At 46.6% G+C, this 23,927-nt stretch overlaps 1 pseudogene; it reads left to right on the top strand.

Annotated features, from left to right (window-relative positions):
• The first annotated feature begins 3,317 nt into the window (after positions 1 to 3,317).
• On the top strand, positions 3,318 to 11,141 carry LOC107520939 (annotated as a pseudogene).
• The last annotated feature ends 12,786 nt before the right edge of the window (positions 11,142 to 23,927 follow it).

The following is a 23,927-nucleotide window of genomic DNA, read 5'->3' as shown; positions in this document are numbered from 1 at the left end:
GGGTGACTGGTTCAATTCTGGTTATTCAACACTATCGCACACCGGAGCCCATTGGCTTCTCCACAGCCTGAAGCATTGCCACCTCCTGTCCAGTCCCTTCCTGGAATTACAAACAAAGGTAGAAGGGAGTGAGGGTTGGGGTCAGTGGAGTGGAAGAGAAAGAGGCCGCACTGAAACAAAAAGGCAGACTCTAGATTTAAATAACATTTTCAAAGGTAACCAAATTGTCAGTTTTTCCTTGTTTTTCCCTGCTCTCTTGGTGAAAAACTGGCAAAAGAAACAAAGTCATCAGTTTTATGTTTAATTTACACTGTTCATGTACTAATGATAGCTTTAGCATATTTCCTATAATTAAGATACCTTTTTTTCTTGCATTATGAATTTTGTGGTTTAATGGACAGGGTGGCCGTGTGCTCACCCTATCAATATTCCTGATATTTCCTCACCCCGCACCAGCCACTTCCAGGGTGGTGATGTGGAAGAGGTAAAGAAGGGAGAGGACTGGTGAAAAGAAGTGGGGAAGTGACCCCAGTGAGATGGACCAGTTTTGCCATCAAGCCAGTCTTAGATTGGGTTTCTAGGAAACATATTATGAGATGAGAACATCCCAGCAGAAGTTTTACTGGGAAAACTCTTGGGAACTAGACACATAAGGGCATGTGCAAAGCGGGATTGGGTAGGTGGAGGAGCTAACCCACATACAACTGAAAACAAAATCTTAACTTGTCCCACACAGAGCTCTGGAGCTGAGGAAGTCCTTCAGAGTTGTTCCAAATTGACACAGGGGCTTGAGCCTTGACACCTCCACATTGGTCAGCCACTGGTTGTGGGCTCCCCTCTGGAATTAGGGCATAAACATAAGCAAGGCAGCTCCTTGTGGATGAGGGAAATTCCTGTGGAGAGATGTGGCTGTGTGCTCTCAGCAGCGTGGTTCTCATCGCCGTGGTGCCCACTACAGTCCACCCCTTGCATCACTCAGATTCACTAGCTCCACGTACTCAGGTTGTCCCACTTGGGAACAGCTTTTCCAGGATTCTGGCTGGTCTGATATTCTGAAGGAACTTGCAAAAGAAAGATGAATAGGATGATCTGCACCCCTACTTCTGCAGCCAGTGATAGGAAAGTAACTGATACTCATTATTCTCTCCTCCACCACACATTCTAGATTCCCCTCACCCTCACTAGCACTTCTATTCGTTTGGGTGGCTTTTCTGATGGGGTGACCCATGCCCTTATCCCTGAGTGCTGTGAAGCTTTCGTTACCATAACCTTCTCAGGCTAACTCTACTGTCTACCCATTCCCTCTTTTTTTTTTTCCATTAAAATTGTTCAACAGAGTGACTGAAGATGCCCCAGTGGATCACCTGAATGCTAAACATATCCTTCCCTGCCCTCACTGTGCAGCAGCAGCCCTACATCTCCCTGACAACCAGGTCATTCCTTGGTCTCTTGGCAGAAGAGCAAAGTGATTGGGTGACAATCAGAGCTTAATGGGACTTTTTCTGTGTTCCAGGTATAAATGACCCTTCTTGGGAACCAGAGCCTCTAAATCTGCAGAGCCTAAACTTTTCCTGGTAGGAAGCACAAATTTCTAAGGTGGGTCAGGGAGAATGATGGTAAGCAATACCATTTTGGCATTCACCCCTTGTTCTCAGGCTCATTTTTTTTTTACCTATTGAGAACTCAATACACTATCATATAATGATTGTTGATTTAAGGTATGTACTGCATACTCAATAACATATTCTGTCCTTGAAGAGTTTCAATTCCAAGCTGCGACCTAAAGTGCATCTTAAGAGGCATTTTGCTGCTCCACTAAACCAGGAGATTCTGGGTAGTGGGGTTTGTAATGGAACCAGTGGATGCCATATTTGTATGCCTACTGCTGCACTTCCTTTCCTGTGAAGCCCCTTGATCCATGGTGATATTACACAAAATCCTTGGTTGGTGGATTGGAGTTCTGAAATCCCTCTAGATGAGGTCTCGAGGTCAAGAGAGGCAAAGCCCTGGCTGGATTATCCTAGTCAAGGTGAATCGCTGCCCTGTCCAGGGTGGAAGGGTTCCAGTGTGATCAACCTGCCACCAGGCGGCAGGTGTGTCTTCTCAGGGGACAGCGTTTCTGGCTGACAGGCTTGACAATCAGCAGTGGCGACAACTAGATCAGCTTTGGCGAATGAGAGCTCTGGTTGTTGGGCCCCATGCATGGCCTTCTTCCTGTCACCATGGCTGTTCCATTCATGTACCCAAGGTGCCAGAGCTCAGGAGGCTGATGATAGAGGCTGGCTAATGTCAGCTGAGCAGGTCATTATTTATCCTTGGTTGATTAGTGCCACTTTAGTAGTCGATGCTCTCTGGTATCCACTGACATGCAAAAACAAATCTTTATAGCGAGTCTCCACTCACATATGTCCGCCCATACACCTCTATGCCAATATCTTCATCTGTAATCATCTCATCTTTTTCAGGCTAATTTCAGGCTGATGACCAAGTATCACAACCATTTGCCACTGCTTATGTATAGTCACCTTGGGCTACTTGTTTTCCACCTGGTGGATGATGGGCTCTACCACCTGGAGCTCTGCCCATTGGGATGATTTCCTCACACTGCCACCTTTCAGGGTCACCCTTGAATTGAGCTGTAGTGAAACAAAACTATTTCCTTCTTATACCCATATACAGAAACAACCCATCCATGGACCAAGCTTAGCCTCCTTCTTTCATCATCAGCCATTTATAAGGGACTCCCTGCCAGGGGGCCATCGATGTGAACAGAGGACTAGGCGCTGATGCAACAGTGGTGGATGACATGGAAGCTTGGACCACCTGTTCATGAAGCTGACTTGTCCTCTGGCCCTGCCTGTGCCGGATCCTGCACCACTCCCATCCTCCCATGCGTGGCCTCTTGGCCTCACTGACCTTATGATTCAGTGGGTAGAACAGCTCATAACTGGTCACTTGATGCTTCACGGTCCAATGCTTCCTCTCTACCATGATGCAGAAGCACTCCAGGTGCTGCTTTAAGAATAGTGTATATTTTGCTGTAGATGCCCTGACTTTGAATGCTAGCAGGCTGCACTGTGATTCTCCTACTGAAGTTTGTATACTCCGCAAGGGGTCTTTCCTTACTACAGATGCCTGTAGTTCCATAAGGAGTGTGGGATCATATACTTCAAGTGATAGAGCTGCTCACATCTCAGCCTGGACCTGCTGCAGAGTGCTTTTCTGTTCTCTACCCCACTCAAAGCTGACACCTTTCCACGTTCCTGGCTTGAAGCATTATTCCCAAGTGTGGAATATAGTGTCTGCATAACCCAGAGATGGCTAGCAAGCCTTATGCCTTTGTCTTCAGGGTGTGAGGAGTAAGTCGCAATAAGTTTATTTTGGAGGAGGTGTCCTGACATACCTCAGACCATTGGATGCCTAAAATCGTCTTCACGCATTGAGCAGGTGCCTAAGTCTTTGAAAAGTTTCTCTCCCAACCTCTGGAGCATGTCTTTCAATGTAGTCATCACTACTTTCTCATACAATCTGATTAGCATGTTGCCATTGAGGAGCGAGCCAATGTAAAGATCTGTGGACGGTCCAGATGGTCCAGGTCCTTGCAGTTAATACTATGACAGAGGGAAGGACTGCCAACATAACCCTGGGGCCAGATTCTGAATGTGCATCTTGGCCATCCTGAGTAAAGGTGAACTGCTTCTGATCCTCCTTACTGGTGGGGACAGAGAGATTGCATTCTTCAAATCAATGGCCACACAGCACACAGTGAGGCTGTGTGAATCCTCTCTGGAAAAGATACCACGTCCAGCATGGCGGCTGTAATTTAGGCTACTACTTGGTTAGATTTGCACATCCACTGTCATCCACCAAGATCTATGCAATTTTTGAAGGGGCCAGATGAGTGAACATGACAGAGAACACCACCTGTGCATCCTTCGTGTCTTTGAGGATGGCACTAATCTCTCCCATAACCTCTGAGAGGAGGCAATTTTTTAAAAATCACGATGGCCGGGATGGGAAGGGGCCAGTCTCAAAGGCTTCGATTTGGCCTTTCCCCATTATAACAGCTCTGTGAGCCAGACCTGGGTCGGGACCCCATTTATCACCTGCTTCCATGTGTCCCCCTGCCCTCAAGCAGAAGGGCCAGAATGGCACTCTGTGTTCCCAGCATCAATATTAATCCAGACCCTGTGTTCAACAGTCACCCACCTTTCCCCAGTGTGCCGTTTGTTACCTGAGGAACTTGGTGTTGGCAGCGGCTTCTCACTACGTGTTTAACAAGTGGCTCTCGGAGAAGGTAAGCTCTGACTTGTGGCACTTTCCAGTCTGTGTGGTGTAAATGGCACCACCATGACTGATACCAACCACCAACATGATGTCTCTGAGCACGGGCAGCAGGGCGTCGTTAGACAGTATAACGGACAAAACGTTTTCCTTCCCTGGCACTGTAATAGCGAAGGACCACAAACTGGGGACTTTAACACAATCAAAGTTGATTGTCTCACGATTCTGGAGGCCAGAAGTCTGTCTACAGTCCAAGTGTCAACAGGGCCGTGTGGGTTTCCATCTGAATCCTGTTCAGGAGACTCCTGCCTTGCCTTTTCCAGCTTCCAGTGGTGGCCCACAGTTCTCTGCATCACACTAGTCTCTGCCTCAGTTGTCACATGACTGGCTTTGCCTGTGTGTCTCTCCCTCTGTGTGTCTTCTTCCTCTTTCATAAGTGAGCACACCAGTCTATCAGATTAGGGCCCACCCTAAGGACCTCGTCTTAACTAATTACATCTGCCACAACTCTATTTCCAAATAAGTTCGCATTCTGAGTACTGGGGGTTAGGGCTCCAACATAGCTTTTTGGGGGGACACGATTTGACCCACAAGACACAACCTCAAGAGCACAGATAGTAAGAAAGTGTGATAAAATAATCAGGAAGTGACTTATAAGTAATATTACTTTTGTTTTAATATAATCTTACATGGTGAGCATCTATAATTTAATTTTTAATACTTTGTTTAACAATTGACTTAAAAAATTCCTGACAATTTAACAATCAGCTCTCATGGGTTGGTACAAACCTGCTTCGGCACGCCATGGGTCACGGGCCCCTCTGGGGAAGGACTGGGGAGTCACCAATGAACATGCTCGCTGTGGCATTGCAGCGTCATTCCTTACAGGGGGCTTGGAGTTGGGAATCTGAAAATCGACTCAGGTTTACGAACAGTCAAGGGACCATAATTTTTTTTATTAGGGCGTCTGCCCTCTGTTCCTGGATCGTTCACATAGAGGAGAGTGTGACGTGGAGATGGCAGGAAGAGACGTGGAGATAGAGTGATGTGGCCACAAGCCACAAAATGCCGGCAGCCACCAGAGACCGGAAGAGACAAGGAACGGATTCTCCAGGAGCGTGGGCCTGCTGACACCTTGATTTGAGCCCAGTGTTACTAATTTCAGATTCGGATCTTCAGAACCGTGAGAAAATAAATTTCCGTCATTAAAGCCACAAAGTTAGTAGTGTTTGCTAAAGCAGCCGCAGGAAACTAATCCAGTTGTCTTTATGAACACTTGTCCCACTTGAGGTCTTTGATGATCTTCAGGCTTCTCTCTGCATCGGCTCAGATATGCCCATTGAAAGTCTCTCAGTCCCACATGGCACAGGGACTTGTAGGCCTGGGTATTCGACCTTCCTTGAAGCCTCAAATTCCTAGGAAGATCTCCCGAGCCTGTTTTTCTGCTTTATCTGTCGCTTAGGTGGACTCTGGCCTTCAAGTTCTGCTTTGAATTGGAGTGATATTGCACTGGCTCTTTCACCGGCATCTCATCCCCGTTCACCACAGGTAAACATTTTAACTATTGCATGGCTAAGTATGGCCGTGTTCCACCTGCCACCAGGAATGGGGTCCCCATTGCCAGCCAGGCAGCAAGTGAGCCCGTGCCAAAAGCCTGTTGCAGAGTCAGCTTGTTAGGACCACTTGTGACACGAATGGCCTTAGATTATTAGATTTGCCGGAAACACTGAGACAGAATTGCAATCAAAAGGGTTACTGGGAGCAGGTCTCAGGAGATGCCCCTATAAGAACACAAGGAAGGCAGGATTGTGGGAAGCAATGCAACTGCAACAGACAAGTTAGCCCATCCTGCAGCGAGCACTGCAGCTGCGAGGGGCCCAGGCTTTGCTATCTCTATGTTAGCCAACCGTTGGCCAAGGGCAGCGCCCTGAGAGGGGGGCTAATTTTGGGACAAGACATTTCCCTGCAACTGCCAGCACTTCCCCCATGAGGGGTGCAGCTTGGAGCCATCAGCAGCCAGCACTCCCAGCAGCTGGGGCATGAGTGTGTGTGTCCTGAACACTTGTGTGTTAACTGTATGGGATCTGGGTGGGGATCCGAATCCACGGCCCAGCTTAAGCTTCCAGGTCTCCCTTCGCGTGGCCCTTCCCAGGTCTGGGATGGGGCCTGACCAATGTCTTCACATAGTTGTATATTTTTGTAAAATAAGCGAACTAAAATATTTTTCCATTTTGTTTCTTAAAAGGAGTCCCTGAATTGTGGAAGCTTCAAGCTCTGCTAATCCTGGATCTGCCCCCAAATGTGAGAACAATGCAAACCAGTCGAGCTATGCTGAGTAGGGTTCAAGTAAAGCTGAGCTGCTGTAAGAGCCCCTCAAAATTGGTGGGAAAAAACACAGAAGTGTAAGTTCCTACCTCCTCACGGTCCCAAGGCGGAGGCCCAAGGGGCAGGACAGCTCTCCTCAGCCAGCCGGGGACCCAGTCTTTTGCTCCACAATCCCCTAGAGCAGGCATTCTCGCTCTAACCATTTTCATGCATTGACCTCATGGCAGCCTGGCAAAGTGTCTCAGAATAAAAGAAAATACACAGGACAAAGGAATCCAATTTTTATTGTCAGACAGTTATCAAAATATTTTTTAAAACTGTGATATGGTAATTTTTGTGCTTCTTCATTAATGCATTAAATAAAAAGCCACTCATGGCAGCTTTAATAGGTTGTATAACTTAAAAGTAGAGGAGAGCATACTTGATATTTTAAGATGCCTGCCAGAAAATAACGTAATACGGAAATGTCTGTGATTTCTTTGCCTCCATTTGTAGCAGATGTGTGGTAGACTGAATAATGGCCGCCCAAAGCTGTTCCTAATGCCTGCAAATAGGTCCCCTTATGTGATAAAAGAGACTTTGTGGGTGCAGCTAAGGATCTTAAGATGGGAAGATTGTCCTGGGTTGTCCAGATGGACCCACTGTAATCACAGGGCTCCTTATTAGAAAGAAGTGGGGGGTGGGGTGGTCTGAGTCCATTACTTGAGCTGTGACACTGGAAGCAAGAGCTCAGAGCTATGCGAGGAAGGAAACACAAACTAAGGAATGGAGGTGATGTCTTGGAGCTCAAAAAGGCAAGGAAATGAATTATCCTTGGAAGTTTCCAGAAGGAACCAGCCAGCTGACACCTTGATTTTTGACTTCTGACCTCCAGAAGTGTAGCCGTATAAATTTGTGGAGTGTTTTCATTTTGTTCTTTTTGTTAGGTAATTTTTTACCTTTAATTGTGAAAAATGCATGTAAAATTTACTATCTTAGCCGTTTTTAAGTGCACAGTTAAGTAGCGTTAAGTGTATTCACATCGTTGTACAACCGACTACCAGAACTTTTTCATCTTGTGGGACCGAATCACAGTACTCAGTAACTCCCCACCTCTCCTCCCCCAGCCACCAGCAACCACCATCCTATTTTCTGTCTTTATGAATTTTCCTACTCTAGGACCTTTTATAAGTGGTATCATACCATATTTGTCTTTTCGTGATAGACTTATTTCACTTACATAATGTCCTAAATTTCATTTATGTTATAGCAGGTGTCAGGATTTCCTTTCTTTTTAAGGATGAATAATATCCCATTGCATGTATACTACCATATTTTGTTTATCTGGTCATTGGGTGATGGAAAATTTGTATTGCTTTAAGTCACTGAGTTTGTGGTAATTTTTACAGCACAACTAATACAGAGAAGAAATGTCAAACTTAGATAAGTATTAGTGAAAATAAAGATGCTTTCTCTGCTCTTCCAAGTTCACAGGCCTGCCTGAATTCTTAGGCCAGGTCAGAACCCCTGCCCAAGGCATTGTCCTCACTTGTACTGTGGAACCTCAGTCAGGTCCAAGTTCCAGTCTATGGGAAGGGGAAAGAGAGCAGGACCACTTGCCCCGTGTTTGAAGGCCTGGATGCAGGCGAGGAGGTAGTCACTGGCCACATCCACTACACAGGATGCAGGAAATGTCATCTTAGGTTTGGTGGCCCATACTAGCCCCTATCTCTAGTTCTGAGGAAGGAGGGGTGAGAGGATTTTGGTGGACAAGGCAAAGTCAGCCCCAAGATCCCCTCAGGGGACTCTCCAGGTGAAGGAGTCAGGTGACAGAAGGCACAGACAAGTTAACTCAACAACTCTGAGGTAGGACATGCAGAGCTAGGCCTGGGTGCCAGGCAAAACCGTCTGCCCTTGGCACACATCTTCTGTGTGAACTTGGCAAGTCCCTTAACCTCTCAGAGCATCAGCTTTCTCATTTTCAAGGTGGGAGAAAGCATGGTACCCACCTCAGAGAACTCACCACTCTTGTATGTGAAAAGCCTCCAGGACAGGGAGGTGCCGGTGAGGGAATCTCTTCATTGTACTGACTTTGCACTTGCTGTTCCCACTGCCTGAGATGCTGTTCCCCCAGATGTCCTCATGGTTCCCTCAGATGTCACCTTCTCCAACTGTCTTATAGCATGTAACATCTTCTCTGAACACCTGACTCCATCTCCAGTTTAATCTTTCTGCAGAGCACTTCTTAATAGCTGACATCATATATATTTAGTTTATTATTTTCTTATTGTCTGGCCCTCCCACTGAAATGTTAGCTCCATAGAGGTCAGGGAAGTTTGTGGGTTTTGTTCACTACTGGATCCTCAGGGCCTAGAACAGTGCTGGCCTACAGTAGTTGCTCAATAAATGCATTCTAGAATCAATGATTGACCGAATGAATGAATGGAGGTTCCAGTCAATTTTAACCTCAATTGTACAATCAATTCGAAGACCTCAGCTATACCTAAAGTCCTGAGCAGACCCTTCGCCCAGCTCGTGCTGGTGGCAGGTGGCGAGGGGAGGGTGAGGAGGCCTGCCCTTTTCTTTATGCTCTGCTGTCTTGGCCTTACTGACTTCCTCTTCCCACCCAACAGGGGCACCCTCTGTGGGCTGGCTCCCCGCCCCCAAGCAGCTTCCTCTGGGAGCCTCCAACCCCCTCGTGGAAATACTTTTCTAGGTATCTGTTACAATCCCCTGCCACATTTTGGCAACCTGCAGAGACATGAGCCCCCCACCTCATGCCCACCCCATTGGGGCTCCTACAATCCATTTTGTGGGGCTGAATCTACTCAGCTCTGAGGGTTGTCCTGCTCAGGAAGTCACTTTCCTCATCAGTTTCTTTTTCCCAAATACACCCGGCCCCACCCAGCTCCTAGCTCCTCACCCAGGCCACCCCTAGTCCCATGCCAAACTCGCCTTAGACCTCATCTATCCAGAGCTGAGACAAGAATTACATCCCAGACACAGTCAGGGAGGCTGAGGCCAGAGATCCAGGTGAGACGGGGCCCGGCGGCGAAGTAGGGGGCAGATATGCATCCTCCTTTTGGTGAAAGAGGCTTAGGAGCCAGAAGTGAAGCCCGGTGAAGGGTCTTAAGAGGGTGAAAGGCACATTCATGAGTCTCCCTGACACTCCGCCAGCTGTGGGCTGACCTCTGGCCTTCCGCGTGGGTACCTGCAGCTCTCGCAGCAGTGGGCTGACTGTGCTCCTGCAGTGGAGATGCCTCTACCACCCTCTGGCAGTTGACCTCCCCTCCTGCTGCTGTCAGCCATTACCGGATCCCACCGCGGTGGTCTAACCTGGTGGTCTAACCTCGTCCAGCCCTCCCGCTGCGGGCTGACCTCTGCCCTTGCTCCCTAGGAAGAGTCCCTCCTGCTGAAGAACTGGAGCTGCAGCTCCCGCCCATTCCCCCGGACCGGGACCTCAAGCAGCTGCAGGTGAGTTGGGAGAGTCAGGCCCAGCCCTGCCCTCAGCTGGTCCCGCTCCTGCGCCGCCTCAGGCAGCCCCTTCGCCTTCCCCTCTCCCTTGTCCCTTTCTCCTCGCCCTCCCCGCCGGTCCCCCTGACCCGTTCCCCTCCTCTGCCCACATGGGCTGTGCCCTCTCACCTGTCCCCTGACTTTCACTTTCACCTGCGCCCTCCTTGGTCCTCGTCTCCAGTCCCTCAGGTCCTGTTCTCTCTCATGTACAGCTCTCACCTGTGTCCTGTCTCCCCTCCTCAGGTGTGGGAGCGCCCCGTGGCTTTGGAGGCTGAGCTGGCTCTGACGCTCAAGGTCCTGGAGACTGTGGCCAACTCGACCCTGGGGGACATCCTGGAGCAGCCCCTCAGCATGCTGCGCCACATCCTTGCCAAACTCCAGGCCTGTGTGAGTGATGGGGGCGCCAGGCCATGTGTGTGGGCTCTGAGCCACGAACGAACGTGCCCCTCTGTCCCAGGCCCCACCTCACACACCACCCTCCTCTGCCCACAGGTCCCAGCTCAGCCCACGCCAGGCCCCAGGCCCCAGGGCCACCTCCGCCACTGGCTGCACAGGATCCAGGAGGCCGAGACAAAGGTGCATTGCTGGGAAGAAGAAACTCATGTCTGGGGACAACTGGGAGCCCAGTCAATGGAGTCACTGAGCTGTCTCTTTCTCCCCACAGGAGTCCCAAGGCTGCCTCGAAGCCTCTGTCACGTTCATCCTCTTCCGCCTCCTCATCTTGGACCTGAACTGTGTTGCCAGTGGAGACCTGTGTGTCTGACCCCTGAGACCTACCTGCAACCTGTCCCAGCACCTTAGATATCATTTATGCACCAACTACTTCCCCTACATTATTGCCTCCAGATTTCTATTTGTTTATGAAACCCCCAAAGATGTTTATTTTTACACTTTTGATACAATGTGTGAAAATAAACAATTTGCCTGTGACACTGACTTTATATGCTACTGTATAAATGACAGACTGCATGACTGTGGCCCTGTAACTGTGTATGTATGAGTTGGGGAGGGAGAGAAAAGGAGAAAGGAGGGTGGCAGGAGAGGGGACAAGGAAGGCGGGAAAGAGAGAGGAGGGGTAAGGGGGGAGAGAGAGAGAGAGAGAGAGAGAGAGAGAGAGAGAGAGAGAGAGAGGAAGAGAATACAAAAGAAAGAACAGATGAGTAGTGAAAAGAAGCATCCTAAGGATGCTTCCAGTTACAAGTAATGGAACATTTCATTGCAAGTCACTTAAACATCACACACAGTTGTTATACCAAGTAATAAGAGGTCTGGAGGAGGCTGTGGCTGGGTGAGGTCATTGTCGGTGGGCAATGGCTTTATCATGAACCTAAGGTCTGTATCGGTATTTCTAAGGATGTGTATCAACTGTATGTTTGTGATTCATTCATCTAAACCAAACCTAACTGTGGTTGTAAACCTGGGGTGACTACTGGGGTGGAAATCTGCTGAGAGGAATGTCACAAAGAGAGTTGTCACCAATAGGTTATTTGAGTTTCATTGCGGGCGCTGTTCTCTGTGTCAGCTATAGTTTCATTTCTTCTATTCCAATCTATATGTCTTTTATTTCCTTTTCTTGCCTTATTGCACTGTATAGAAGTGCAGAACTATGTTGAATAAAAATGGCGAGAGAGGACACCTTTGCCTTATTCTCGATCTTAGGAGAAAACCATTCATTTTTACCATTTAGTGTACTGTTAACTGTAGGGTTTGGTAGATGCTTTTTATTTATTTAAGGAACTTCCCCTCCATTCTGATTTTTCTAAGAGGTTTTTTTTTTGTTTGTTTGTTTGTTTTTTAACACGAATAGATGTTGAAGTTTGGCAAATGCTTTTTCTGTGTCGATTAACATAAGCATGTGATTTTTCTTCTTTAGCTTGTTTTGGTGAATTATGTCGATTAGTTTTAAAATACTGAACCAGCCTTGCATCCCTGAAATTAACTCCATTGGGTCATGGTGTATAATTCTTTTGATCTATTGCTGAATTCTATGTGTTAATATTTTGTTAAGGAGTTTTGTGTCTGTATACATTAATTATCTTTGTGCGAGATAATTGATTTATCTCAATTTTCAAGCCAGTTGAGTTAAGGCTTTCTGTTACTTGCAGCCAAAAGCATCCTTAATGATACTCATGGAAATGAAATGTAAGTTTCCTTTGAAATTGAAGAATTCTGGTGGTATGGGATTGCTTTGCTTCCACCACTCTCCAGGATCGTCATTGATATGAAGTTTCAAGGTGTTCTTATATGCAGTATCCATGGAGGGCGATGGGAAGATGAGTAACCTGGGGCTGCAATCCAAGGGACCAGGCACTTCTGCCTACCGCATCTCTGTGACATCGCCATCTCTTCAAATACCTGTGTCCTCAAAGTTCCACTGCAGGTCTTTCAGATCTTCTCTGCTTCCTCATACCCACGGCTCCATCACATCCCTTCCCCCCACAGAAAGCGCCAGGTAGAAATGCCTCATCATCTGCATCACCTGTCCCACCTTCCCTTTGCTACCCCGTCACCACAAATGAGCCGCCTTTCTTCCTAACTTGGGCCAGTGCCTGATCATGTCATTCCTCCTTAAATCACCCCTCTCCTCCTCTCTATTTTTCAAAATGTCCTTTCTACAAGCACCTGCCCATCAGCAGTCTCCTCTTTTATAAAATCTTTTTCTTAATCCATACTCTTCTCTCCCACTGTTTTTCTATCCCTATTCCCCACTGGCTCCAATGGCTCCAGTTCCTTACCTGTCCAGTCTCCAAGGCCCTAACAGTTGACTTCTGCCCTCAGAGCTCCGTGCAACCCATCTCTTCATAGCTAGATTCTATGACTGCTTCTCCAGAAGACCTCTCAGCAGCATCTAACCCTTTCCTCCCCAACTCCTTGTAACTCTCTCACTTCGACTTTTGTGATGTCACGCTCTCTTTGTCTCTCTTCAGCTTCTGGCTGCTTCTTCTCAGTCATATTTTCTGGTTCTCTTTCTGCTTCCCACCTCTTAAATACTGGAGCTTCTCAGAGTTCTGTCCTAGACTCTCTCCTCTTTTCCCTCATTATACTCTCTCAGGTTATCTCAGACATCCCTGTGGATAACCTGAAGCTAGAGACCAACCCCTTCTCTCTGATTACCCTTGTATCAGTCCACTTGGGCTGAATTACACTATGGTAACAAATGACCCTTACATTTCTGCGGCTTATAACAACAAAGGTTTATTGCTCACTCATGCAATGACCGTCTTGGGGAGGCTGAGTCTCAGCTCCTCGTGGAATCCAAGATGAAGGCGCAGCCCTAGAATATTTCTGGTGTTAGAGTAGGGAGATAAGAGCGCATGATGGACTATGCACCGGCTCTTAGAGCTTCTGCCCTGAAATGATTCACACCACTTCACTTCTACTCCCATTTTATTGGTCTAGGCAAGTGACGCAGCCAAGGCTGAGGTTGATATGGCAGCGATTTATAATTTCCCCCAAGAAATGGATTCCTCACTTCGGAAGAGAAGATATTTTGAATGAGAAGGCAGTCTAACACATCTTAAATTCTGATTTCAAGAATGAGGACAAATTAGCTTAATTCTTGTGCACAGAAACCAGCTCATGGTCAGATCCAGGTAAGCCAATAGCAATGAAGACTTTGTCCTAAAGGTTTCTTTGCCACCTTTTGAATAATGATCCATAGAAAGAGATTTGTTAATGGAAACCCTCCTTGGAAGAGCTCGTCTACAGAGCTGAGAAAGCAGCACCAGTGAACCGCTCTCCAGTTCTGCGCCCCACTGTCTGCGAGAGCAGGGTGATTTCTTGCATTCCTGGGACCCTGTTAACATCTTCAGCACTTAAGGCTTGTTTTTTATTTTTCAAATAAAATATTGTCACATCATATATGGTTGTAGAACAAACAGAAGTGTCCTATTGTGTTTGAAATACAAATATGTATAATAATTTTTTTTCTTTAAGAAATGGAAAACCCCAATTCAGCTTGCTTAAACAATCAGGAATTTGTAATCGTATAGAATAAGAAGCCTGAGGATAAGATAGATCAGGAGTTGGCTAATTCAGGAAGTTACACTAATGTTATCAATAGTCCAGATTCTTCCCACTTTTCAGTCTGACTGTCTTCAGCATTTCAGCCTCATCCTCAAGTTGGATCTCCTCAAGGTCACAAAGTGGCTTCTGTAGTTCCAGACATTACATTCTCTGGCAATGTCCAGAGAAAGAAAAGAAACAGTATCTCACCGTGTGTCTTTTTTTTTTTCCACTGAGGAAAACTTTCCCCAGGATGCCCCCAGCAGACTTCCCTTTAAGCCCACACTAACATCTCACTAACAATGGCAGCCCCCTCATTCCCCTCATATCCCCTACCCTGCTCCACTTGTCCCCCATCGCACGTAACACCTTCTAACATAGCATAAATTAGCTTATTTATATTGTTATTTGTTACCTGTCTCTTTCTCTGCTACAGGGCAGAGATTCTTGTTTGTTTTTCAATTTTGTGTCCCTGCCACCCAAAACAGTGCCCCCAGCACATAGTAAGTGCTCAGTCAATATTCACTAAAAAAAATGAATGATGATCCCATTGGTCAGAACTGTGTCCTGTGCCTCAGCCTAGATGATTCACTGGCAAGGGACATGGGGCAACTAGGAGGGGCTCGGCTGAAGATGGCCCGCTTCATGGAGTGAGGCTGAGGTCCATTTCCCCTGGAGGCTCGGGCCACAGCAAAAGACAGATTTTTTTAAAAAAAATCAAAACTGAAGTTCTTTCAGGCCTCCATTGTCTATTATAGTCCTCCAACAGCTATTTCATGTTGTCTCCTCTCTCCCTGAATCCCCAACTCCCCCTCCCCTATGCTCACTCTCACAGATGGCTTTGCTTATTCCACTGAAAACACAGAAGCAATAGAAGAGAAATCCCACATGTTCCCATTACCACATCTGCTCACCCACCAGCACCTGGGCCTAGGCACGCTGCGTCCTCCTTTCTAAGTCTAACTTCTTTACTAGGACCCTGGATCCCACTCCTTTCTCACGCAAGAGCACCCTACACAATTCTCCCTCTTATTTTTCATCGTAATTTTCCTCTGTGTATTTCTATACTTTCTGTTAAAGAAATTTATCTCAACTCCACATCCCTTCTAGCTATAGCACCATTTCTCTGCCTCCAGAGAAACAGAACCAACAGGAGATACGTCTACATATCTATATCAGTCCGTTACGTATCTACCTGTATGAGAGCGAGAGCTTGATTATGAGGAATTGGTTCATGAAGTCATGAGGCTAAGTCCCGGGTCTTTGGCTGGCAGGTTGGAGACCAGGATTGCCAACCGGCTGGTCTGGCCCATGTCCAAAGGCCTGAGAGTGAGGAGAGCCCATGCTGTAAGCTCCAGTCTGAACACGAGGAGGCTCAAGACCCAAGGGGTCAATGTTTCAGTTGGAGTCTAAAGGCCGCAGAAGACTGATGTCCCAGCTCAGGGCTGTCAGACAGGTGGAGTTCCTTCTTATTCAGGCTTTTTCTTTTCTTCAGGTCTCCAAATAAATGCTGAATCTGACCATTTTTCACCTTGTCCACTGCTCCCACCTTGGTCCTGTCCACTCTCTCCTACCTGGACCATGGCAGGAGCCTCTTCCCTGGGCTCCCCACTCCTGCCCCAAACCCCCAGTCTGGTCCCCATACACAGCCAGAGGGACCCTGTGAAAACTCGAGCTAGATCAGGTTCCTCCTGTGCTCAAAGTTCTCTCTTGCCACCATCCCAGTCAGGGCAAAGGCCAAAGTCCATATATAAGGCTCCCATGACTTCCACCTGTGACCTCTCTGACCCCATCTCTTCCCCTCTCCTCCCACCTCTCCACTCTGGATACACAAACTCTTTGGCATTCCTCAAATGTTCCTTTGAACTGGCTGTTGGCACCGCCTGGCGTGCTGGCCCCCAGTATCGCCATGACTCCCTCCTTCCCCATCTCCAGTCTCTACTCAGATGGCTCTTCCTGAGGCCTCCTTGGCCACTCCACTCAGAATTGCTCCTGCCCTCCTCCATCCTCTTTGCCTGCTTCGCTCCTCTTCGTAGCACGTACCTCTGCGTAGCATTCAATCATTTTACTTATTTTATTTTGTTTATTGCCTGTCTCACCACCTGGAATGCAATTCCTATAAGGGCAATGTTTTTTATCTACTTCGTAAAGTTTGCACTTGTCCCGTCCCCCACAAATGTGAGTGGTATGACATGTGTCACTTCCGGGCCAATGCTTTAAGGGCCAGTGCAGGCTTCGCCTGCTTGTGCCCATGAGCAGAGATTGACAATGATCCAGGTATTGGCTGTTATGTCAACCTGAGTGAGGACAAGGACAAGCAGAGCCCCAAAGTAACCTGTGAGGAGCATGTGGTATGAGAAAGAAATCAACCTCTGTGGGTTTAAGCCCCTGAGAGCTGTTCATTACTGCAGCAAAACGCAGCCTGTCCTAACCGACAGGCTCATTGTCACTGTCCCATTGTGTGGCCCTGAAGAATAAATGAGAATGTGCATGTAAGCCCCTTGGCAGACAATCTAGCACATATTAAGGGCTCAACAAGTGGTAGCTGTTCTTGGTAGTACTTTGATTACTACTACTATCATTGTTTTTACTACTATTACCATTACCACTTTTGAGTGTGTCGATACCAGTCAATCTAATCCATCCCTTGCCTTCTGGAAGTCTCCTCCCCAGTCCCCCATAACTGCCTTTTTAAACATATAATTGACATAGAACATTATATTAGTTTCAAGTATACGACATAATGATTCAATATTTGTATGTGTTGCAAAATGATCACCACAATAAGTCTAGTTAACATCCATCACCACGCATAGTTACAAAAGAATTTGTCTTGTGATTATCATTTTTAAGATCCATTCTCTTAGCAACCTTTAAATATCTAATACAGTATTAACTATGATCACCATGCCGTACATGGACCCCCCAGGATCTATTTATTTTATAACTGGAAATTTGTACCTTTAGGCCCCCTTCAACCATTTTCCCCACCCCTCACCAATCTGTTGTCTGTATGTATGAGTGTGATTTTCATTTGTTTGCTTGTTTTTGTTTTTTAAATTCCACATATAAGTGAGATCATACAATATTTGTCTTTGTCTGTCTGACTCATTTCACTTAGCGTAAGGCCCTCAAGGTCCACTCATGTTGTCATCAATGGTGAGATTTTATTCTTTTTTATAGATGAATAGTATTCTATTAAATATATGTTCCACATCTTCTTTATCCATCAATAAACACTTAGGTTGTTTCCATATCTTGGCTATGTAAATAATGTTGCAATGAATATGAGGGTGTAGATATCTTTTCAAACTAGTGCTTTCTTTTTTGGGGCGTAAATACTCAGAAGTAGAATTTCTGGATCCATAATCACCTTGGTTCTCTGTAAGACTTTAGCCAACCCCTAATTTCTCAGGGAAATCTCCTAAACCAATCGCATCTCCTAGGGAATGTGGGTAAAGTCATATTCTTCATTTCCTATGGCTGCTGTAACAGATTACCACAAACCCCGGGGCTTACGACAACACAAATGTATTCTCTTAAAGTTATGGAGGTTGGAAGGCCCAAATGAGCCTTCGAGGGTGAACATCAAGGTGTAGGCATGGCTGATTCTTTAGAGAGGATACAGGGAAGAATCTGTGTCCTGGCCTTTTTCAGCTTCTAGTGGCCACCTGCATTCCTGGGCTTGTGGCCCCCTCCTCTGTCTCAGAAGCCCACCACTCTGATCTCTGCCTCCATAATCACATCTCCTTCTCCTCTGTAAGCTAACGTCCCTTGGACTCCCTCTTATAAGGGTATGCATTTCCATTTAGGGTTAACCCAGATAATCCAGGACAATCTCTCCATCTCAAGATCCTTCACTCAGTTACATCTGCAAAGTCTCATTTGCCAAACAAGCTCATATGCACAAGTCCCATGACTAGGACCTGGCTATCTTTGGAGGTCATTATCAGCCTCCCATAGACAACCTTCTCTCTACCATGCTCAAGTTCTGGAAAGGCTGGATTCCCCCCGCCCCACCCCGGATATCGGTGTCATCCCTTAACCTGCCTCTCACCTGAGCTTCATGACACCCAAGTCGTAGACTTGACTTTTCACCAGGTATATGGCTAACCTGAGTCAAGGCTCAGATTCTTGTGTCATCGTGTGCCACCTGTAGCTAAGTTTGATGTAGACAGCAGTATCATGTGGCACTTCTGAGAAGGGCTCTTAAAGGGTAAGGCATCTCCTTCTTCTGTCCATCTTTCCTATTCTTCAGCTGTTGTCTGGGATGTGGATGTGAAGGATGGAGGTCAAGCAGTCATTGTGGACCATGAGGAGGAAGCTACATGTTGATGATGGAGTAATGATACAAAAGGAGTTTGGCCCATTATAACTCTGGAGCCCCAGACAGCTTGGGCATCCACCGCTCTTCATATAAGAGAGATGAATAACTCCTTATTCATCTCAATAGTAATTTGTGATAGGCAGAATAATAACACCTCCCCAAAGACTTGCAAGTCGTAATCCCCGGTCCCTGTGAATATGATGTTGCATGGCAAGGGGGAATTAAGGTTGCAGTTGGAATAAAAGCTGTGGATCAGCTGACCTTAAATAAGGAAATTATCCTGGGATATCTGGGTGAGTCCAATCCTTTAAAGTGGAAGAGGGGGCAGGATAGAGAGGAGGGGCAGGAGGTCAGGGCAGAGAGAGATTTGAAGTTGCTAATTTGCTGACTTTGAAGAAGGAAGGGCCCAGAGTCAAGGAATGCAAATAGCCTCTCAAAACTAGAAAATGGAAGGAAAATGGATTGTCCCCTGGAGCTTCCAGAAAGAATGCAGCCCTGCTGACACACCTTGATATTAGCCCAGTGACACCCATTTTGGATTTCTAACCTCCAGACCTATCAGATAATAAATCTGTGTTGTTTTAAACCACTGAGTCTGAAATTGTTTGTCATGGTAGCAATAGAAAACCAATGCATAATCGATCCAGGCTTCTCCCAACAATTCTTTCTGTGTCATTAAGGCCTTTGATTAAGAATAATCAAAATCAACACCAGCATTCATAGTTAACATACTGAGCACTTACAGCACGCTATGTTTATTATCTTATGTAAGCCACGCAACACTCCTACAAAGGAAATGAAAATCCTTCAAGACAAATGTGGGAAAAGAAAAAAGGCTGAAAATTAGCAGGTTAAACGCCATTTCAAATGTTAGGAGAACAGCACGATTAATTCAAAGTAAAACGAAAGAAAGAATAAAAACCAAATGCACAATAGAAACTAATGCTATGTATTATTGTTAATAAAATAAGATCGAATTAAAGAAAAATATACAATAGAGGATCTACAAAGCTACATGTCGGTTGTCGTCAGTAATTTGAAAAGACTAATCAAACTGTTGTAATTATATCTTAAAACTGATAAAAGAAAAAAAAAAAGAATGTATCAGTGACCAATATAAGCAATAAGAAAGGAAACAAACGTCCCTTACAAGCCTCAGAGCTAGAATCTACAACTACCTCTTGAGTGCATTATCCCCACTTCACATACGAGGGAGCCGAAGTTCACAGAGAGAGATTCAGGAACCTGCCCAAGTTCACAGAGCGCATAAACGGCAAAGCTGGGATTTGAACCCCGGGGTCCTGCGCTCCCAAGCCTGCTGGACGAATCGTTGTGCTACGGCGCCACCTTGCGAGGCTCCCCGAACCTGTCGGGCTGCCCGAGAAACCCCGCGCCCCTCTCCGGGTTTAGCTTAGGGTTTACACCGCCCACCCGCAGGGACACTTGGGCCAAAGCTGTTACAGCCCCAAGGAGCTGCAGACTCCACTTCCTCCACAGCCTTCCTCCTGAAGTTTCATTGGCGTTTCTCTTGCAGTCTCAACCACTCCTCTGCGTCCCCCTTGGCATTACTGACCTCCGAATTCCTGCAATGCCCTCCTGGGGGCAGGCTCCCGATTCGGAGCTGTATTCTTCCTCTGTCTCCACTGGGATGCCAGTCTGTGGAGAGTCGCTTACTCAACGGCCCCCAGCATCCTGGCATCACTTGTGAGCGTGTGGTAAATGCAGAGCCTGAATCCTACCCAGACCTGCTGAATCGGGATCTGTATTTTAACAAGACCCTCTCCCATCCTCCCACCACCCTCGCCCCCACCCCCAAATGACCTGCGGCAACAGTGAAGGTTGAGTAGTTCTGGCCTGGACCTCGAGAGGGCCCTGGGACCCAAGGAGACTTGGAAACAAGACTCCTCACCAGGGGCAGGTGTATCTGAGAAAACTGTCTCCAGCTCTGTCCTAAAGTTAGCTAATGACTGACCTAGCGTCCGTGTTGGAGAAGTTCAAGTTCATTCTGGTCATTTGGGTTCCAGGCACTGTCTCTTGAGACTCCACCTGGGACCCCTAGGGAGGTCCCTCTTTCTTTTGCTCATGAATTTTTTTTAAATTGGGAAAATTATATGAAATAAGCTTTATATGGGCTGAGAAAATTAAGGTATCAATGCAGAAAATTCTATGTGTAATAAATAGGCAGTGACATGTGAAGCCTTGGAGGACCAGTGGTTTGCAAGCTCCAGAGTGCCTCAGAATCACCAGGATGGTGTGTAAAAACTCAGGCTGTTGGGTTTCCACTCCTAGAATTTCTGATTTAGTAAGACTGGGGTGGGTCTGAGAATTTATAATTCTAACAAGTCCCCAGGGGACGTTGATGCTGTCTGTGGAGGGATTGTACCTTGAGAACCATTGTTTCCAAACCACACGGTCATGGCTGCTTTGGAGGGTCATATTAGCCCTTGAGAAATAATCCCATTTGGTGGCATCTTTACAGAAGTGTAATTAATGAGTCCTGATGCTCCAGTGTGAACTTAAGTACCTATCTGAATATTTTCCTGTATTTATGCAACAGACTTCGCGTTTTCATTTAAACCATGTACCGCCGATAATGTTATGTTCGAGTACCCTGATTGAGACTAATATTTTCTTTTTGTTTCCAGTGGCAATTTTTGTTTGAAAAATGTCAAATTGAGGTTGTGAGATCTGAAAAGGAGGATTTTTTTTTATTATATGCATCAAAGTATATCAGCAGATTTAAAAAAAGAAAAACTGTTATTCTTACTGCATTCCCAGAGTCCTTTGCAGTACTTCTGTTACGACTCTTTTCAAACTGTGTTCAAATTATTGATTTACCATCCGACTTTCTCAAGGGTTCATGGGCTTCTCAAAGGCAACACATTCTTCCAATTGAAGGAAAAAAAATGTGTAATGAGATGTTTATTTTTCTGCTATTTGTCCAGTTTGTGTTAATAAACAGTGAGGAAATTGTCTCTGGTTGAAGATGCCGTATGTGTGCTCATGCAGGCACGTCAGTGAGTCTCTTAAGTTTGAGCGTTTGTAGGGCATAGCGTGAAAGTGGTCAAGGGCTGGGGGCTTGTTGGTCGTGGTAGGTGTGTGATTCTGTTGGGGGCACACTGTGTGGGACTGTGTTTTTCTGGGACTGTGTATCAAGCACGTCCCTACAGTCAATGGGTACATTTCTCTAGAATTCACCAATGAGATTCAGTGACCATCAGTGGGCGACTGTGTGAAGGGGGTCCCCTCCTCCCTGCCCGTGTGCGTGTCCCTGGATTGGGAATGCTATGATCTCTGTGGGTTCTCTCTGACACTGGCTGCGTGCTGTGTCCTGTGGCCCAGTGGGTCATGTGTTCCTGTCCCTGGGTCTGCCTCCCTTTAGGGTCTCTATGTCTCATGTCGCCATCCACGTCTGAAGCTCTCGGCCTCCTGGGAGGGTAGACTCTAGGTGACTGCATCCAAGTGTGTTACACTTACTTGTCTCAGTCCCTGAGTCAGGCCCTTGGGGAGCTGGGAGGGTGGGGGCTTTGTGTCGCTGAGGTCAAGGAGGCTGGCTGGGAAGTTAGCGGCTGGAGATTAGATTTCATGGGGTCATGGGAAGAAAGGAGAGAGAAGGATTCAGGTCTGGTCTGGGGCAGGGCCAGGCAGGGTCCAGGGTTTCAGAATCATTATAAGAATAGTCCATAATAGCTCCTATTTATTGAGCACCTACCATGTGTTGGGCACTATACTTCACGCTTTATATATATTTATATTTCTGCTGTTATTTTATTCAATATTAGTGTTAAGTATTTATATTATATTTATTAAAAAAATCATGTGGATTGTTCATGTTCATGAATATGAGTTCTAAGGTACTTCATAAGATAAAGTTAATTTATGTTATTTTCTATTTCTATTATAATATTCTATGATCCCATTGAAGGTAATAGGAAACTGAAGCTCAGAGAGGTAAGTTCATTTGCCCAAGGTTACAGTGAGCGAGGTCACTTAGCAAGGTGACAGTCCAAATCTGAACCCACTCTTGTGTTCCCAGCACTTGGTGCTTAACCATTGCCAGTGGCCTGGTCAGAATGGAGGACAGCATCTGAGGGACCAGCAGGGAGCAGCGTTAGCTAAGTGACCATGTATAATGGCAGATTGTTGTCGGTGCTGTGTTGTGCTGGTTTACATTTATTGAGCCCTTACTGTGTGCCAGGCACCGTGCTACGGGCTTTCATAACAATAGCGATGGCAAATTCTCTGATGGCATTATTAATTGAGAGCCTTACTGTGAGTGCTGTTCCGGGGATTGCTCCATTTGCTCCTCATGCTAGCGTTCCAAGGTGGATACCACCGGCGTCTCCATGAGGCCCAGTGGCGGAAGCATGTGCTCACGCTCATGGGGGAGCTGGGACTTGGTTCTGAGCAGCCTGGATCCACAGGTTGTACCTTTAAGCCTCAAACTTTCTATTATCTTTTATAATCTTCACAACAATCGTATAGTGTAGGAAGAGATGTTACCCACTTTACAGATGAGGAAACGGAGGCCCAGACTTGGACTCACCCACAGAGCCACAGACTTGAGCCGTTGTTGTCTGTCTGAGCAGCTGGTCCGCTCTCTTGACCTTGTACCCGTCTGGCAGGAGTCCAGGAACTCTGAAGAGCCTCCAAAGGGCCTTAGCCAGGTTCCCAGGTGCCCCAGGCCCTGTCCCGCCCTGAGATCCCAGCCTCCCTCTCCTTCCTGTGCTGCTCCCTAATTTTTCTTTTGGCTTGTCATTGTATGTTACAAGAATTGTCTGTTTTTCCCCAGACTAGGTTTTGTTTGTGTTTTTTTGCTATACAGAAGTTTTTAAAGTTTTATATATTTCAATAGATCCTCTTTATTTTATAGATCCAAGATTTTAACCTTGTGGGAAATCTCCTGGCTCCTAGGGAGCGGTGGTGAGGGGTGGTGACCTACTCTTCCCTCTCCCTCTGGCTCCTAGACTGACTTACCCAGTGAGGGTTGGGTGGGGGAGGGCATTTGATCGCTTCTCATCAGTTTGTAATCACTCTTTGTATACTATAGCTATTTTCCCCGAGCCTTTTGTACATTGCTTTGCAATGGTTTTTAAGTGTTATGCAAATAGGTCTATCTCATATTTTACAGATTCTGGGTCCCCCACCTTCGGTTAGGCACATCTCCTGCTCCAGAGGGGAAGGGTGAGAGAGGGGCTCCTCCTTATGTCATGTGCCCCTCTCTACGGGCTCCCCTCCAGGGCCTCTCCTTATTCCCAGCCTCTCCTTTCTCAAGGTCTTGGGACTGGTCCATCCTGGAGGCCCGCCTCCCCTTCCCCTCCCTTAGCCTCTCCTTGTGTGTGTGTGTTGGGGGGGCGGGGCGGAGGGGGAGAGGAGGGGGGAGGGAAGGAGGGGTGCTGGTGGTGGTTACACTCCCTCAATTTTTAAAAGCTCTCACTCCTTATACCTATTAACTTTATGTTATCTTCTGTGCTGCAAGTGTCTCGTCCTCCAG

Source organism: Rousettus aegyptiacus, unplaced genomic scaffold, assembly GCF_014176215.1.
Source record: "Rousettus aegyptiacus isolate mRouAeg1 unplaced genomic scaffold, mRouAeg1.p scaffold_m13_p_14, whole genome shotgun sequence".
In the NCBI taxonomy this organism is placed as follows: domain Eukaryota; kingdom Metazoa; phylum Chordata; class Mammalia; order Chiroptera; family Pteropodidae; genus Rousettus; species Rousettus aegyptiacus.
This window is presented reverse-complemented; position numbering and strand designations above follow the sequence as displayed.